The sequence below is a fragment of the Dendrobates tinctorius genome, unplaced genomic scaffold (assembly GCF_039654945.1).
Source record: "Dendrobates tinctorius isolate UK_male_01 unplaced genomic scaffold, ASM3965494v1 ptg000204l, whole genome shotgun sequence".
In the NCBI taxonomy this organism is placed as follows: Eukaryota; Metazoa; Chordata; class Amphibia; order Anura; family Dendrobatidae; genus Dendrobates; species Dendrobates tinctorius.
This window is the reverse complement of record NW_027361871.1, coordinates 1,346,606-1,365,567: the sequence shown is the minus strand read 5'-3', so window position 1 is coordinate 1,365,567 and position 18,962 is coordinate 1,346,606. Positions and strand designations below refer to the sequence as shown.

The following is an 18,962-nucleotide window of genomic DNA, read 5'->3' as shown; positions in this document are numbered from 1 at the left end:
CTTGAAAATCCAGGAATGGTAGTTCTGATTAGTCAGATTTGGAACTGTGAACTTCACAGAGTTGTTGCTGGTTTCCATCTTTGCTTCTTCTTCTTCTTCTTAGTACACTGTTGTTCTTCTCCTCTGGACTGTTCTCTGTGTCTTTTGGTTTTTGGGTCCCTGGATCTCTGGACCCACAGCCTGTTGTCAGCTGATTAATCTCTGTACTGTCCATCCATTGAACAGTGAAAATATATTTGTTTAGGAAAAAATATAACACAGCTTGCAACTGGTATTTCTTATAGCTTGATATCTAAGCATCTTTTCAGTCAGCCTGCAAAGTGAAAGTAAAATGCGCTCTAGTTACACACACACAGTGAACCGAAGCTTCCTGGTTCTTTTTTTAACAGTGCTTTGCTGGCAATGTAAGGCTAGTTTCCCACTAGCGTACGGAGGAGCTGTGGAGGGATGCGGACTTCCTCCGTGAAACTCTGCCAAATGCCACGCCTCCTCCATTCAGCTCTGCCTACATCAGCATGTGGCCTGCGTACCCTATCTTTAGCATTGGGTACGCAGGCCATGCTGATGTATGTGGATGCCTCCGCATGTGTCGTTTTGACAGTGCAGCAACCTGCGCCAAACACAACGTGTTGGATTTTGTTGCAATCACTGCACCGTCAAAACGACGCATGCGGAGGTATCCGCATACATCGGCATGGCCTGCGTACCTAATGCTAAAGATAGGGGACATAGGCGGAGCAGAATGGAGGAGATGCAGCAGTGGGCAGAGCTTCACGGAGGAAGTCCGCATCCCTCTACAGCTTCTCCATACGCTAGTGTGAAACTAGCCTTACACTATTGCTGGATAGAGAAACTCATACACTATAAGTACGTCATATGTTGTGCATCCCTCTTTGATCCGGGCTCCGGTGCTGCTCTTGCATCTTTTCCAGCCCATGACAATTGATTTTCTGGAATTATGATCCACCTACAGCTGTTAACATGTTAAATGCTGCTGTCAAACTCTGGCAGCGGCATTTAACATGCTCGCTCCGGAAACACATCACTAACTATGCCCATCAGCGCACCTATCATTTGATCTCGGGGTGCCAATAGGTTGGCATGACAAACGGGGGTCTGCAGAAGAACCCTGTGCTTGTCATTGCCAGTCTGCTATGAGTTCTACTTAGTGGCCGGCATTCATAGCAGATGAGCATTTCTGCTACACATAGCAGGGTTGAAGCTTTGCTATGTTTATCACAAGCGATCAGAAGATCACAGCTTTGTTGTGTTCAGAAACGCCTGATCTGTCAAAATATAAAAAGAAATATCAGTAAGTTGTGTAATGAGAAAATAAATAAAAAACAGAGAATTACTTTTTTTTATCATCGCAACATTGCAATAAAAGGTAATCAAAATATTGTATTTACCCCAAAATAGTATTAACCCCTTCCCGACCTGTGACACAGCATATGCGTCATGAAAGTCGGTGCCAATCCGACCCATGACGCATATGCTGCATCATGACTTCAAAGCCCCCCTGCGGGTCGGGTGACCAGGGTCACTGAAGGGTCACCCGACCCGCAGATACAGGGTGCTTTGTACTTCACCCCAGGGGGGGTGGCTTAGCCCCCACGTGGCTACGATTGCTCTGATTGGCTGTTTCACTTTCAACAGTCAAACAGAGCGATAGTAATATTTCATCAATGAAATTTGATGAAATATTACAATCCAGCCATGGCCAATGCTGCAGTAGCATCGGACATGGCTGCAGACCCTAATCTGACCCCCCCACACCGGCTGGTGGGGGCGATCGGCCCCTGCCACGGACTGACGGCAGCGATTGGCTACTGCCATCACAATCTGCTTCCACTCCCCTTCCCTCCGCTCCCCCCCGCAGTCCGATCACCCCCCCACCTTCCACGGTGCCTCCGAGTCCCGCTCTGGCTCCCGATGTCCCGGCTCATGGGCACCGCCATCTTGGAAAATGGCAGGCACATGCGTAGTGCGATTGTAATATTTCACCAAAGAAATTTGGTGAAATATTACAATCAAGCCATGGCCGATGCTGCAATAGCATCGGCCATGGCTGCAGACACCGAAGAGACCCTCCCCACTCACTAACAGCACCGATCGGACCCGGCCACCGATTGACGGCAGCGATCGGTCGTCGCAGTCATCATCAGCTCCCCTCCCCCTTCCCTCCACTCCACCCAGCCTTCTGATTCTCCCCCCTCACCCTCCCCGATACCTCCTGTCCCTCTGGCTGTCCCGGTGTCCCGCATCATGGGTGCCGCCATATTGGAAAATGGCAGGCGCATGTGCAGTGTGCCCGCCGGATTCTGCCAGCTGCAGATTCATTTATTTATTTTGATCACTGTGATAAACTCACAGTGATCAAAATAAAAAAAGTAAATAAACCCCCCGTTTATCACCCCCATAGGTAGGGACAACTAATAAAATAAAGAAAATATTTTTATTTTTCCGTTAGGGTTAGGGCTAAGGCTAGGGCAAGGGTTAGGGTTATGATTAGAGTTGGAATTAGGGTTAGGGTTAGAAATAGGGTTAGGGTTAGAATTAGGGTTAGGGTTAAAAATAGGGTTAGGGTTAGAATTAGGATTAGGGTTAGAATTAGGGTTAGGGTTGGAACTAGGGTTGGGATTAGGGTTAGGGTTGGAATTAGGGTTAGAGTTGGAATTATGGTTAAGATTAGGGTAAGGGGTGGGTTGGGGTAGGATTAGGGTTATGCTTGGGGTTAGGGTTAGAGTTGGGATTAGGCTTTGGGGTGTGTTGGGGTTAGGGTTGTGGTTAGGGTTATGATTAGGGTTGGGATTAGGGTTAGGGGTGTGTTGGGGTTAGGGTTGGAGTTAGAATTGAGGGGTTTCCACTGTTTAGGCACATCAGGGGGTCTCCAAACATGACATGGCGCCACCATTTATTCCAGCCATTTTTGCGTTCAAAAAGTCAAACAGTGCTCCCTCCCTTCCGAGCCCCGATGTGTGCCCAAACAGTGGTTTACCCCCACATATGTGGTATCAGGGTACTCAGTAAAAATTGTGCAACTTTTGGGGTCTAATTTCTCCTGTTACCCTTGGGAAAATAAAAAAATTAGGGGCTAAAATAATTATTTTTGTGGAAAAAAATGATTTTTTATTTTCATGGCTCTGCATTATAAACTTCTGTGAAGCACTTGGGTGTTCAAAGTGCTCACCACACATCTAGATAAGTTGCTTCGGCGGTCTAGTTTCCAAAATGGGGTCACTTGTGGGGGGTTTCCACTGTTTAGGCACATCAGGGGCTCTGCAAACGTAACATAACACCCGCAGACCATTCCATCAATTCAGCATTCCAAAACATCACTACTCCCTTTCTGAGCCCCGACGTGTGCCCAAACAGTGGTTTACCCTCACATATGGGGTACCAGCGTACTCAGGAGAACATGGACAACAACTTTAGTGGTCCAAATTCTCCTGTTACCATTGTGAAAATAAAAATTAGCGGGCTAAAAAATCATTTTTTGAGGAAAAAAATTATTTTTATTTTCATGGCTCTGCGTTATAAACTTCTGTGAAGCACCTGAAGGTCCAAAGTGTTCACTATGCATCTAAATAAGTTCCTTAGGGGGTCTAGTTTCCAAAATGGGGTAATTTGTAGGGGAGCTCCAAAGTTTAGGCTCACAGGGGCTATCCAAACACGACATGGTGTCCGCTAATGATTGGAGCTAATTTTCCAATCAAAGTCAAATGTTGCTCCTTCCATTCCAACATTGGTTTCCCCCCACATATGAGGTACCAGCGTACTCAGGACAAACTGGACAACAACTTTTGGGGTCCAATTTCACCTGCTACCCTAGTGAAAATAAAAAATAGTGGGCTAAAATATCATTTTTGAGGAAAAAAGATTTTTTATTTTCTCTGCTCTGCGTTATAATCTTCTGTGAAGCACTTGGGGGTTCAAAGTGCTCACCATTAGAGTTGAGCGACTTTGGTCGGATCGGGTTTCATGAATCAAAATTTGTTTCAGATGAAACTGGTCCCGCTAGGGCAAAAGAAGTCAGAGTTTCGTCCGAAACCTGACCCCAATGCAAGTCAATGGGGAATAAAAGTCGGCATTGAGTGGATGAATGTCATCTGCTCAATGTCAACTTTATTTCCCATTGACTTGCATTGGGGTCGGGTTTCAGACGAAACTCCGTCTTTTTTTGCACAAGTCGGACCAGTTTCATCTGAAACAAATTTTGTTTCATGAAACCCGATCCGACCAAAGTCGCTCAACTCTACTCACCACACATCTAGATAAGTTCCTTCGGGGGTCTAGTTTCCAAAATGGGGTCACTTGTGGGGGAGCTCCAATGTTTAGGCACACAGGGACTCTCCAAATGCGACATGGTGTCCACTAACGATTGGAGCTAATTTTCTATTCAAAAAGTCAAATGGCGCTCCTTTCCTTCCGGGCCCTGCCATGCGCCCAAACAGTGGTTTATGACCACATATGAGGTATCGTGTACTCAGGAGAAATTGCCCAACAAATTTTAGGATCCATTTTATCCTGTTGCCCATGTGAAAATGAAAAAAGTGAGGCTAAAAGATAATTTTTGTGAAAAAAAGTACTTTTTTTCGGATCAATTTGTGAAGTACCTGGGGGTTTAAAGTACTCACTATGCATCTAGATAAGTTCCTTGGAGGGTCTAGTTTCCAAAATGGGGTCACTTGTGGGGGAGCTCCAATGTTTAGGCACACAGGGACTCTCCAAACGTGACATGGCAACCACTTAATATTCCAGCATATTTTCCATTCAAAAAGTCAAATGGTGCTCCTTCCATTCTGAGCCATGCCGTGCGCCAAAACAGTGGTTTATGACCACATATGAGGTATCAGTGTACTCAGGAGAAATTTTCCAACAAATTTAAGATCCATATTACCCTGTTGCCCATGTGAAAATGAAAAAACTGAGACTAAAAGAAAATTTTTGTTGAAAAAAGGACTTTTTTTTTACGGATCAATTTGTGAAGCACCTGGGGGTTCAAAGTACTCACTATGCATCTAGATAAGTTTCTTGGAGGGTCTAGTTTCCAAAATGGGGTCACTTGAGGGGGAGCTCTAATGTTTAGGAACACAGGGCCTCTCCAAACACGACATGGTGTCCGCTAAATATTCCAGCATATTTTCCATTCAAAAAGTCAAATGGCACTCCTTCCCTTCTGAGCTTTGCCATGTGCCCAAACAGTGGTTTATGACCACATATGAGGTATCGGTGTACTCAGGAGAAATTGCCCAGCAAATTTTACGAGCCATTTTATCTTGTTATCCATGTAAAAATGAAAAAATTGATGCTAAAGGAAAATTTTGGTTGGAAAAATTAAAATGTCCATTTTTTCCTTACAAGTTGCTTTAGTCCCCGTGAAGCACTTGAAGGCTTAATAAACTTCTTGAATGTAGTTTTGAGTAGCTTGAGGGGTGCAGTTTTTAGAATGGTGTCACTTTTGTTTTTTTCTGCCATATAGACCCCTCAAAGCGACTTCTGAAGTGAGATGGTCCCTAAAAAAATGGTTTGGTAAATTTTGTTGTAAAAATGAGAAATCGCTGGTCAATTTTTAACCCTTATAACTTCCTAACAAAAAAAATTTTGTTTCCAAAATTGTGCTGATGTAAAGTAGACATGTGGTAAATGTTATTTATTAACTATTTTGTGTCACATAGCTCTCTGGTTTAACAGAAGAAAAATTAAAAATTTGAAAATTGCAAAATTTCCAAATTTTTCTCCAAATTTCCATTTTTTTCATAAATAAATGCAAAACATTTTTACCTAAATTTACCACTAACTTGAAGCCCAATATGTCATGAAAAAACAGTCTCAGAATCGCTAGGATGCGTTGAAGAGTTCCTGACTTATTACCTCATAAAGGGACACTGGTCAGAATTGCAAAAAATGGCCAGGTCATTAAGGTCAAAATAGGCTGGGTCATGAAGGGGTTAATAAAAACATCAGCTTGGCACTCAAAAAATAAGCCCTTACCCAGCCCCAGATCCAGAAAAATTGAGATGCTACGGTTCTTGGAATATGGCGACATTTTTTTTTTTTTTCACAAACTTTGGATTTTTTTTTAGCACTTACTAACCTATACATGTTTGGTATCTGCAAAGTCGTAATGACTTTGAAAATCATAATGGCAGGTCAGTTTTAGCATGTAATGAAAATGATAAAAAAAGCAAACAAAAAGCATGTCACACAAGAGAGGGGCGGGAATCTCCCAAACCTTGCTGAGCAAGGAACTAATAAGAGCCGTCTCTTACACAGCATGCCTACATAAGGAAGCGCCTTTTTGAATCCTGCTCATTTAGGTATTGCTCACATGATCAGGTTTTAAATACATTAGACAGGACTGCTCCGAGATGGGTATACCGTGACGTTGGTGCAGTGGCTTCGTATACATTTTTTGTAAAAAATGTATCAACTAAATACCCTGTTTTTGTTATCATTTTTTACTAGCACTGGCTGTCTACTGTTATATTTTTACAGCAGAGTATTTTTGCACGTTTGTCATGCTGTTGTTTTTTCTTTGTGTTACATGCTGTAGTTTAGTCCAATGCTTTATGAATTACTCTCGTCATTAACTGTTGCTTGACTGTGATCTCTAATGTCACCTTGCATTTCCAGATTCTCCCTATGATGTACAATACAAAATAATATTGTGGTACCATGTTAGCCAGAAAAATAGATGTAAATACTTATGTCCACAAAAAAATTGAGAAAAGTATTCAAGGAGTGATACCTTTATTGGCTAACCAGATTCTCCCTAAAATGGCTGATGCTTTCTCTGGCCTGGCTTTTATAAAGCCTACTATATTCCCTCCTTATTAGAAGTACAATAACCTTGTGATAGCTGCAAGGCATTATTGGGATGCACATATAGGCATGCTTGGGGTTGGCATTCTATCGCCGATGCCATCATCTACTTTGTGTAATGTGGTGTTGTATATTTTTGTCAAATCATACCAATTGTATCACACATTTAGTCCAGCAAATTTCTTAAAATTTAACCTGAAATGATTTGCATTAAATCAATTATTACATCATGAATCTAAGAATCTTATTTAAACAAATTCCTAACATTTCATGATAAGTATTGCTACATGACATCATGTGTTTTTTTAAGGCACATAACAAAATGCATTAAATATTTTCTTTTTACAGTTTATATCTTTTTTTAACCGCTTTCACAACATGCGACATACATGTACTGTGCATGCCGTGACTCCCCTTTTGATGTGGGCTCCAGCGGTGAGCCCACGTCTTTTCCAGCATATGTCAGCTATTTTGAACAGCTGACATGTGCCCGAAACAGCCGCCGGTGAAATTGCGATTCACATATGGCTATTAACTTGTTAAATGCCACTGGTAAACTCTGACAGCGGCATTTAACGCATGCTTATGGCCATCGTGCCAGAAATCTGCCGATTGGTGACCCCCGTCACGTGATCGCGGGTCACCGATGGTTTGGCATCCTGGAGACCACTATGGTTGTCACTGCTGCCTTGCTGTGAGCACCGCCCGGTGGTCGGCACACATAGCAAGTGAGGTATTCTGATACATACAGGTGATCTGATCATCACCTTTATGGAGCAGAGCCGATCAGGTTATGGAAGCTTCTAGTCTCCCATGGAGACCATTGAAGCATGCCAAAAGTAAAAAAAAAAGTTTTAAAAATATTAAAAAATAAAAAAAATTAAAATTTTAAATCACCCCCCCTTTTGCCCCCTTCAAAATAAAACCATAAAGAAATAAAAATAAACATATTTGGTATCGCCTTATCTATCAACAAAAAAAGGATTAACCTGATCGTTAAACAGCATAGTGAAAAAAAGTCATAACGCCAGAATTACATTTATTTGGACGCCACAACATTGAATGTAAGGCTGGAGTCGCACTAGCGAAAAAATCGGAAGAATGCAATGCGATAAAAAATCGCATTGCATTCGTCCCAATGTTATTCTATGGTGCAGCTCCCATCATCCAATTTTTTTTCTGAACGTTTCCTCGGACCGAGACAATTGCAGCATGCTGCGATTGTCACCGATTTTCGGATCGGACTCGCCAATGCAAGTCTATATGTGCGATTAAAAATAGGATTGCAAATGGACCACAAATGTGACTTGCGATAAAATCGCAAGACTTCTCCAGGTCAACAGGTATTGGATGGCAAGCAGATGATTAGATGAGAATAAAATCGGTTCATGGCTGGAAATTCGGATGACAGACGGATCCCTGGACAAGAAATCTTTGTGCGATTTTGTACCGTAAAAATTGGAAAGATTTTTTTAATGGTTGTGTGTGACTCCAGCCTAAATGTAATAACGGGCAATCAAAAGATCATATCTGAACCAAAATGGTATCACTAAAAACGTCAGCTCGACACCCAAAAAATAAGCCCTCACCCAATCTGAGATCCAAAAAATGAAGATGCTCCGGGTCTCGGAAAATGGCGCAATTTTTTTTTTTTTTTTTTTTTTTTTTTTTAGAAAACTTTGGACTTTTTTTTCACCACTTAAGCCTTTAGTGACAGAGCCTATTTGCAGTTTAACCCCTTTCATGACCCAGTCTATTTTGACCTTAATGACCTGGCCATTTTTTGCAATTCTGACAAGTGTCCCTTTATGAGGTAATAACTCAGGAACGCTTCAACAGATGCTAGCAATTGTGAGACTGTTTTTCATGACATGTTGGGCTTCAAGTTAGTAGTAAGTTTAGGTCTATAATCTTTGCATTTATTTGTGAAAAATGGAAATTTGGCAAAAATTTCCCAATCTTCAAATTTTTAATTTTTATTCTGGTAAACCAGAGAGTTATGTGACACAAAATAGTTAATAAGTAACATTTCCCACATGTCTGCTTTACATCAGCACAATTTTGGAAACAAAATGTTTTTTGTTAGGAAGTTATAAGGGTTAAAAGTTGACCAGCGATTTCTCATTTTTACAGCAAATTTTACAAAACCATTTTTTAGGGACCATTTCACATTTGAAGTCACTTTGAGGGGTCTATATGGCAGAAAATACCCAAAAGTGACACCATTCTGAAAACTGCACCCCTCAAGCTACTCAAAACTACATTCAAGAAGATTATTAACCCTTCAGGTGCTTCACAGGAACTAAAACAACGTGGAAGGAAAAAATGGACATTTTAACTTTTCCAACAAAATTTTTTTTAGCAGCATCAATTTTTTTCATTTTCACATGGGCAACAGGATAAAATGGATCATAAAATTTGTTGGGCAATTTCTCCTGAGTACACCGATATCTCATATGTGGTCATAAACCACTGTTTGGGCGCACGGCAGGGCTCAGAAGGGAAGGAGCGCCATTTGACTTTTTGAATGGAAAATATGATGAAATATTTAGCAGTTGCCATGTCATGTTTGGAGAGCCCCTGTATGCCTAAACATTTGAGCTCTCCCACAAGTGACCACATTTTGGAAATTAGACCCCCCAAGGAACTTATCTAGATGCATAGTGATAACTTTGATCCCCCAGGTGCTTCACAAATTGATCCGTTATAAAAAGTACTTTTTTTCACAAAAATTTTCTTTTAGCCTCAGTTTTTTCATTTTCACATGGGCAACAGGATAAAATGGATCCTAAAATTTGTTGGGCAATTTCTCTTGAGTACACCGCTACCTCATATGTGGTCATGAACCACCGATTCTGCGCACGGCAGAGCCCGGAAGAGAAGGAGCGCCATTTGACTTTTTGAATGGAAAATTTGCTCCAAACGTTAGCTGACACCATGTAACGTTTGGAGAGACCTTGTGTGCCTAAACAGTGAAAACCCCCCACCAGTGACCCCATTTTTGGAAACTAGACCATTAAGGAACTTATCTAGATGTGTAGTGAGCACTTTGAACCCCCAGGTGCTTCACAGAAGTTTATAACGCAGAGCCATGAAAATAAAAAATCATTTTATTTTCTCAAAAAATGATTTTTCAACCCACAATTTTTTATTTTCACAAGGGTAACAGGATAAATTGTACCGCAAAAGTTGTTGTCCAGTTTGTCCTGAGTACGCTGGTACCCCAAATGTGGAGGAGACCTCTGTTTGGGCACACGTCAAGGCTCGGAAGGGAAGTAGTGATGTTTCGAAATGCCGACTTGATGTAATGGTCTGCGGGCATCATGTTACGTTTGCAGAGCCCCTGATGTGCCTAAACAATAGAAACCCCCCCACAAGTGACCCCATACTAGACCCCCAAGGAACTTATCTAGATGTGTGGTGAGCACTTTGAACCTCCAAGTGCTTCACAGAAGTTTATAACGCAGAGCTGTCAAAATAAAAAATCATTTTTTCCACAAAAATAATTTTTTTTAGCCCCCAATTTTTTATTTTCAAGAGAGTAGCAGGAGAAATTAGACCCGCAAAGTTGTTCAGCAACTCTGATACCCCATATGTGGGAGTAAACCACTGTTTGGGAACACGTCGGGGCTCGGAATGGAAGGAGCAATGTTTGACTTTTTGAGCGCAAAATTGGCTGGAATCAATGGTGACGCCATGCTGCATTTGGAGACCCCCTGATGTGCCTAAATAGTGGAAACCCTTCTATTCTAACTCAACCCTAACCCCAACACACCTCTAACCATAACCACAACCCTTATCCCCAGCACATCCCTAACCCTAATCCCAACTCTAACCCTAACCACAAACCTAACCCCAGCCCACCCCTAACCCCAATCTTCACCCTAATTCCAACCCTAACCCTAATTCTAACCCTAACCCTAACCCTAATGGAAAATTAAAAATATTTTCTTTATTTTATTATTTGTCCCTACCTATGGGGGTGATGAAGGGGGGGTTATTTACTTTTTTCTATTTTAATCACTGTGATAGAGTTTATCACAGTGATCAAAATATACCTGCAATGAATGAATGAATCTGCAGCTGGCAGATTCTAGCAGGTGCACTGCGCATGCGCCCACCATTTTGCAAGATGGCGGCACCCAAGAAGAAACCGGGAGGGACACCCATACAGACAGAGGGACATAGGATGTACTGGGGAGGGTGAGGGTGGGGGATCGGAAGACGGAGGGAAGCAGATGGTGATGTCGGCGGTGGATCACCTGCATCAGTCGGTGGTGGGGGCCAATTGCCGCCGCCAGTCAGTGTGGGGGGTCGGATCAAGGTCTCCAGCCATGGCCGATGCTATTGCAGCATCAGCCATGGCTGGATTGTAATATTTCAACAAATTTCATTGGTGAAATATTACAATCGCTTTGATTGGCTGTTTCAATTTTAACAGCCAATCAGAGTGATCGTAGCTCAGGGGGGGCTAAGCCACCCCCCTGGGGTGAAGCACAAAGTCCCCTGTACCTGCGGGTCGGGTGACCTTTCATTGACCCCGGTCACCAGACCCACAGGGGGCAATCAATTCATGATGCCACATAGGCGTCATAGGTCGGATTGGTACCGACTTTCATGATGCCTACGTGGAGTCAAAGGTTGGGAAGGGGTTAATGACAGGCCAATTTTAAAATTCTTAACACTGTCATTTTATGAGACTATAATTCTGAAATGCTTTAATGGATCCCACTGATTCTGAGATTGTTTTTTCATGACATATTGTACTTCATGTTAGTGGTAAAATTTATTCGATAAGACTTGCGTTTATTTATGAAAAAATGGAAATATGGTGAAAATGTTTTAAATTTCAGAATTTTCAAACTTTTTTAATTTTTATCCCCTTAAATTGGAGAGATATGTAACACAAAGTAGTTTATAACTAACATTTACCACATGTCTACTTTACATCAGCACAATTTTGGAAACAAATTTTTTTGTTAGGAAGTTATAAGGATTAAAAGATGACCAGCAATTTCTCATTTTTGCAACAAAATTTACAAAACCATTTTATTTAGGGACCACCTCACATTTGAGGGGTGTACATGACAGAAAATACCCAAAATCATTCTAAAAACTGCATCCCTCAAGGTGCTCAAAACCACATTCAAGAAGTTAATTAACCCTTTACGTGCTTCACAGGAAGTGAAGCAATGTGGAAGGAAAAAATTAACATTTAACTTTTTTCCACAAACATTTTAATTCAGAACCAGCTTTTTAATTTTTACAAATGTAAAATGGGAAAATGAACAACAAAATTTGTTGTGCAATTTCTCCTGAATATGTCGATACCACATATGTGGGGGTAAGCCACTGCTTGGGCACACGGCAGAGCTCAGAAGGGAAGGAGCATTGTTTGACATTTTCAATGCAGAATTGGCTGGAATTGAGATCGGACGCCATGTGTCGTTTGAAGGGCCCCTGATGTGCTTAAACAGTTCAAACCCCCCAAAGTGACATCATTTTGGAAACTAGACCCCCCAAGGAATTTCTCTAGATGTGTGGTGAGCACTTTGAAACCCCAAGTGCTTCACAGAAGTTTATAAACTAGAGCCACGAAAATAAAAAAAATCATACTTTTTCCACAAAAATGTTTTCATCCTCAAATTTTTAATTTCCCAAGGGTAATAGGAGATATTAGACCCCAAAAGTTGTTGTCCAATTTGTCCTGAGTATGCCGATACCCCATATGTGGGGGTAAACCACTGTTTGGGTGCAGGGCAGAGCTTGGAAGGGAAGGAGCACTGTTTGACTTTTTCAATGCAGAATTGGCTGGAATTGTGATTGGACGCCATGTTGCATTTGGAGAGCCCCTGATGTGCCTAAACAGTGGAAACCTCCCAATTCTAACTCCAACCCTAACCCCCAACATACCCCTAACCCTAATCCCAACCCTAACAATGCTAATCCCAACCCTAACCCCAACACACCCTTAACCCTAACTACAAACCTAACCCTAACACAGCCATAACCCTAATCCAAACCCTAATACCAACCATAACCATAATTCAAACCCTAACCCTAACTTTAGCCCCAACCCTAACTTTAGCCCAAATCTCTTTAGCCCAACTCTAACCCTAATGGGAAAATGGAAACAAATTAAAAAAATTTTTTTTAATTTTTACCTAACAAAGGGGGTGATAAAGGGAGGTTTGATTTACAATTTTTTTTTATTTTAATCACTGTGATAGAGTGATCAAAATTAACCAATAGGAAAAAATCTCCTATTGTTGCCGGGTATCGGCCGGCAGATCTCGGCAGGCACTCTGCATGCATCCGCCATTTTCTCTCCAAAGAAGGCCCAGGGGACATCAGGGGGGCCTGCAGGGACAATGGAGGTATATGGGGGGGTTATCGGGGGTCCAGGGGAACCCATTTCTCTCTCCTCTGATGTGCGACACATCGGAGGAGAGAGAAATTAAATGGAAAATCTGCCTTTTTTGTGGTTGCTGTTATACCATTAATAACAAAGTTCAGAGAAAATCACTGCACACGTACAAGAAAAATAATGCTTCAGGTGAGTTTATTGCTGATAGGTGAAGCGACAATTTAAACGACATTTCGGCCAATCATTGGCCTTTATCATATAGTCGCTGGAAAGAAAGGAAATACAACAATAAGAAAACCCATAGAGAAATATATACAATATTTACAGATTATTTACAATAAACATCTCCAAAATGTAGGTTGATTTAAAAGCAACTGTATTGATGCGACAGGGAAATATATCCAGAGAGAGGTATCCACAAAACATGGAGAAAGGGTTAAAGAATGGTGGACATGTTCAAGGTACAGAGGTGTTGTTACAACAAGAAATGAAAAAAAGGCATACCCTTTTCAAAAAAAGTAGCTTGGGAAAACCAGGTAAGTAGTGTTACCGCAATGCAATATGATATGTCAGAGCCTATTGGGTCCTGTAGATGATAGAAAAGGAAGCATTAACCGTAATAATGTTGGCTGAAAAGGCTTATATATCTGAAGGTGCTTATATGTACAACAGTGGAGTGATAAAAATAGAACATTAGTGTGCAGCATGTAGTAAATGGGAGAATCATACTGTCAGATGAGATCTACAAAGCCAAGACATGGAGGATGGAGGTAGTAGTTGCCAAAACAATGGCTATAAATACCAGTTTAGAGTCAATGTCCAGTGTATGCAGTGGTTTCAGGAGGAGCCGCTCTCCATTGAATATGGGCTTGCTGGATAAACATAAGAGGCGTGATAAGAGTTAAATAGCTTCCATGGGAGAGCAAAAAGCACTATATTGTGGTAGTGCTGAGCAGTATTACTTACATTCATTGGTGGCGCAGTGGAGGGTGCAGACACTTCTGTGTCCCAGCGGTGACTGAGCTCTGTTTGAAAGGGAGCGCTCTTAAAACAGAGCTCCAGCCAGTCACTTGACTGGAAATACTGAAGGACACCGCATCTGCACAGACTGCAGAGGGAGCGTCGCTCAGCAACAAGCCTTATGTGAAATCAGCCTGTAATGGAGAATGGGGGCTGGGCGTAGTGGGATGAAATTAACTCTTTGAGTCCCTGCAGTATAGTGTGTGGTGTCAATGAGAACACTGGTTGAATTAGGCATAGATAGATGTGGAATGAATGACATCATGCACATATGCATACAATATTGCCATGAATACAGGGTAAATATGCAATATAAAATGTATACTGACAAAGATTAGATAAATGCAAATCAAATAAATTGTAAGTAGGAGTCCAAACTGAAAAAAGGAGAGAGAATGGAGGAAACGGAGAATGGGGGGTGGGAGAGATAAAAAACAAAAATAAAAAAGTACGTAAAAAATTGAAACAAACACCTCGATAATGAAAAAATGGTCTTACCGCCAGGGAATTTCTATGGATAAATCAACAAGAACAAGAATTCAATGGGTCTAGGGAAAAAAATACATTATGTTATCCAATCTATCTCACGGTTGAGACCTCTGGGGTGCAAAGTGTCTAAAGTATATATCCAAAATGTCTCACGTTGTTTGAGCAGGCGGATATGGTTACCCCCTCTCCTGGGTCTCGGTACTTTCTCAATTATTTGAAATCTCAATTGAGATACGTTGTGTTTGGCCTCCTTAAAATGAGCCGGTAATGGCAGCCAAACCTTCCCACATCTGATGGTCGATTTGTGGCTAGAGATACGATCTTTAACTGCTTGAGTGGTCTCGCCCACATAGAGCAAACCACAGGGACGCATAATGAGGTATACCACAAAGTTCAATTCACATGTGAGGAATTCTCTGATGGGGTAAGCTTTGCCCGTACGTGGATGGACATTGCCCTTGATGACATTGGAGCAACTCATACAATTGAGACAGGGAAAGGTACCTGTTCTCTTATGACCTGTCAAGGTCCTTGTGGGTGCTTCATTGTGACCTACCATGTCGGCCCTGACTAGTTTATCCTTGATACTTTGGGGCCTTCTCAAACACATCAGTGGTGGATTTCTAAAGATGGATATGTTGGGGTAAGCCTTAGTCAGTAAGGGCCAATGTTTGTGAATTAAGTTATGTACTCTTTGCATAGATGGATGATGACCATGAACAAAAGGGAGTCTAGATGTTTTTTGTGAAGTAGTAGAAGACTGATCCGTATCAGCAAGTGCTCTAGTCATTTCAGAAGCAAGAAGTGTGGATGGGTAATTCCTGGATGAAAATATGTTGGACATTTCTTGTAGCCTAGAGTCTCTAACTGAGGGGTTAGAAACAATTCTGGTAACTCTTTTGAACTGGGACCGAGGGAGACTGTTTCTGGTGGATTTGAGATGACAACTGTTACATGAAAGAAGATTATTGCAACCGGTGGGTTTGGTGTAGATGTCCATGGTGAGTCTTCCCTGAGGGTCCTTAAGGACTTTTGTGTCTAGAAACGTTATCTCATGGATGTTGTGGGAGAGTGTGAACTTAAGTTCCTGTCTGATGCCATTGAGCATGCGTAAAAATGTCAGAAGACTGTTGAGGTCTCCCAGCCAAATGCAAAAAATATCGTTGATGTAACGATACCACGCTAAAGCGAGTTCCTAAAGCAGTGAATTGGGGTAAATGTGATCTCGTTCAGATCTGTCCATGTAGAGATTAGCATACGCGGGGGCTACATTTGAGCCCATTGCGGTCCCGCAAACCTGGATGTAAAAGTAATTTTCAAAACGAAAAAAATTCTGTCTTAAGACAATATTCAAGAGGTCTAAACAAAAATCTTTCAGGTGCATGTCCATATTAACCTCGCTAAGAGTTAGAGAGACAGCCTCCATGCCTTTATCGTGTGTGATGGATGTATTCAGGCTGGTAACATCAAAGGTGCAAAGAATGCTAGTGGGTGGAATGGAACTAATGTCCCGGATTTTATTCAGGAAATCACCTGTATCCAAGATAAATGATTTAGTGGTATGGGTAAGAGGCGTCAGTAGTTTTTCTAGAAAGATGGATAGTGGGTTGAGAATAGAGTCCGTAGAAGCAACTATGGGACGTCCTGGTGGATTATACAGATCCTTGTGTATTTTGGGGAGAGTGTATACAACAGGGGTCACCGGGTGCTGATTGATCAAGTATGTTCTAGTTTTAGCGTCAATTGTCTTGAGCTGTAAATGTTTTGATAGAATGGTGTCAATTATCTTACGTATCTCAAAGGTGGGGTCACCATGTGATATCCTATGTGTTTGTGTCTGAAAGTTGTCTCCTAATTTCCGCAACATACTGGTTTCTGTTCATGACAACGATGGCACCTCCCTTGTCCGCAGGTTTTATAACAATGTTGGTACTCTCCTTCAAGGAGTTTAAAGCTTTTTTCTCAATTGTAGATAGATTGTGGCAGACAGGGAGTAGTCCTATACGTTGGTCATGAATAGCCTGTTTTACATCTCTTTCTAGTAGGTCGACAAATGTCTCAACCGCATGGTTGGCTTTTGGGGGCATAAAACTACTTGGGTTTCTCAAACCAAATGGAATCAATTGTGATTAGTGGATGCAAGTCCCGAGTGGGAATGGATCCTAGGGTGTTCAATGTTGGGGAAGGGGTATTCTCAAAATGTACCTTCAGTCTAATGCTACGATAGAATTGTTGGGGATCATTTTCTAATTAAAAAGCATCCCATTTAGGTGTTGGACAGAAAGATAGACCCATGTTAAGTACCTTAAGTTCTAAAGGAGAGAGTGAGTAGTCAGAGATATTAACCACTTGGTTTGAACTCCTACCTGGGACTGAAGGGTCATTTGGCGATTCGGATCTCCTCCTCCTGGACCGCCTTGTTGATGTGCGCATTGGCCTAAAAAAGAAGTTCTTGAGGTTGACACTGCACCAGTGTCACTCCCAGAGCCTGGAGACGAGCCTCCTACAGGTGAGGAGCCTCCGGAGGCCGTATATCCCCCTGCTTGGTGGCGAGGTCTTGTTCGAAACCGTCTGGGGGCTGAATCCTCCCATTTGTAGACTCTATTGGTAAGGTAGTCTTCTGTGTCACGTTGGAACTTGGTTCGTTTTCTCTCTAAAGTTTTCTGATGTGTCAATAAAGCAGAGTTCACCTTGTTTTTTTAAGGTACTGAAGTCCGTAGTACTTAGAGTAGAGGTTAGTTGAGTTTCAATCATGGTAATTTTTTCTTCCGTCTCCTTGATGGCTTCTTGAAGAAATTCTATCATTAGCAAGATGATGTCAAATGAACATTTATTCAGAATCTTCTGAAAGGTAGTAAAATATTTTTCGTTGTCTGAAAAAAAGGGTGGGTCGTAGGTTACTACGGAGACCACGAGGAATTTTGCCTTGTCTATGATATTCTCCTTGGGTCGTGCAGTGCAGGTCATAGGCAACCAGTCTTTTCCTTTCTTTTTCCCAGTCCCTTGTTTTGATGTCTCTACTGGGAATGGGAAGAAAATCTATTCCAGATCTTATTCTGGATAGGATTGTTTCTTATTGTTGTATTTCCTTTTTTTTCCAGCTACTATATGATAAAGGCCAATGATTGGCCGAAACAACGTCATTTAAATTGTCGCTTCAACAATCAGCAATAAACTTACCTGAAGCATTTTTCTTGTACATGTGCAGTGATTTTCTCTGAACTTATGCTTATGGGACCTCGGGTTCCTTTCACTGGCACCGTTTCACAAAAAGTCGAGTGCTAACCATTTTTTCCACTTAATACCTTTAATAACGGCAAACGCAACACTGGGGTCAGTAAAAATTGACCCGAATTATGTTTTCTGGGGTCTGTGCAGCCAAGACCCTGGTAAAATTCCGACTCTGGGAAGCGCTGTAACCTTAAACCTCAGCACTGTTAAAAGGCGGTGCTGTGGTTTAAGTACCCTTAACTGCCGCTGTTAAAAGGAGTATTGGTGGTCGTTAAGGGGTTAAATGAAAAAGAAACTAGACATGTTTGTTGTCTATAAACTTATATTGACTTGGAGAAACATAGTGACAGGTCATTTTTTAGCTTTTGGTGAACATGTGAGAAAAAAATCCAAAAAAAGTTGTGGATTGCGCTTTTTTTTACAATTTCACTGCACTTTTTGAGTACATGATATGGTAAAACTAATGGTGACGTTCAAAATTAAATCTTTTCCCACCAAAAAACAAGCCCTTAATGGCCATATTGATGGAAAAATTAAAAAGTTATGGCTCTGGGAAGAAGGGGAGTGAAAAACAGAAACGCAAAAACAAAAATTGGCTGTGGCGCGAAGTGATTATTATCATTCAAGATAACAATGTAACAAAGTAAAATAAAAATATATAGGCTAGAGAAACTTGTTTTTGTAAAGCGATTGATTTAACTATTTTCTTTAGTCTGTAAGCTATTTTTAAGCAATCTTACAATTATAGTCCATTGTTGCTAACAATAGTAATAATTATTTATATAAATGTGATCTTACAACCAGTTATAATTATTAAGCAACAATACCATGCATAATGAATGAATCATCAATAATTTATTTCAATACAATTTTAAATATATCATCTAATAATATGTACTATAATAACTTTTATTAGGCTTCCAAATTCACTTTTTAACAGCCAACATTGATAATGGATTTTGAAAATAAGGAAAGTGAAATCTATGTAACTGAACAATATCTGTAAATCACTACATTTAGTTGCATTAGC

At 41.2% G+C, this 18,962-nt stretch overlaps 1 protein-coding gene and 1 long non-coding RNA gene across 2 annotated transcripts in view; one reads left to right on the top strand and one right to left on the bottom strand.

The window, feature by feature from the left end:
- LOC141057370 (growth/differentiation factor 8-like) overlaps positions 1-18,962 on the top strand; it is a 250,037-nt gene that overhangs the window by 123,615 nt on the left and 107,460 nt on the right. The window lies entirely within an intron of this gene.
- LOC141057371 (uncharacterized) lies at positions 13,381-14,281 on the bottom strand. The gene is made up of 4 exons (XR_012222035.1): positions 14,159-14,281; positions 13,995-14,064; positions 13,697-13,778; positions 13,381-13,457 (listed from the first exon to the last, which is right to left on the bottom strand). It is a non-coding gene; the product is annotated as an uncharacterized lncRNA (long non-coding RNA).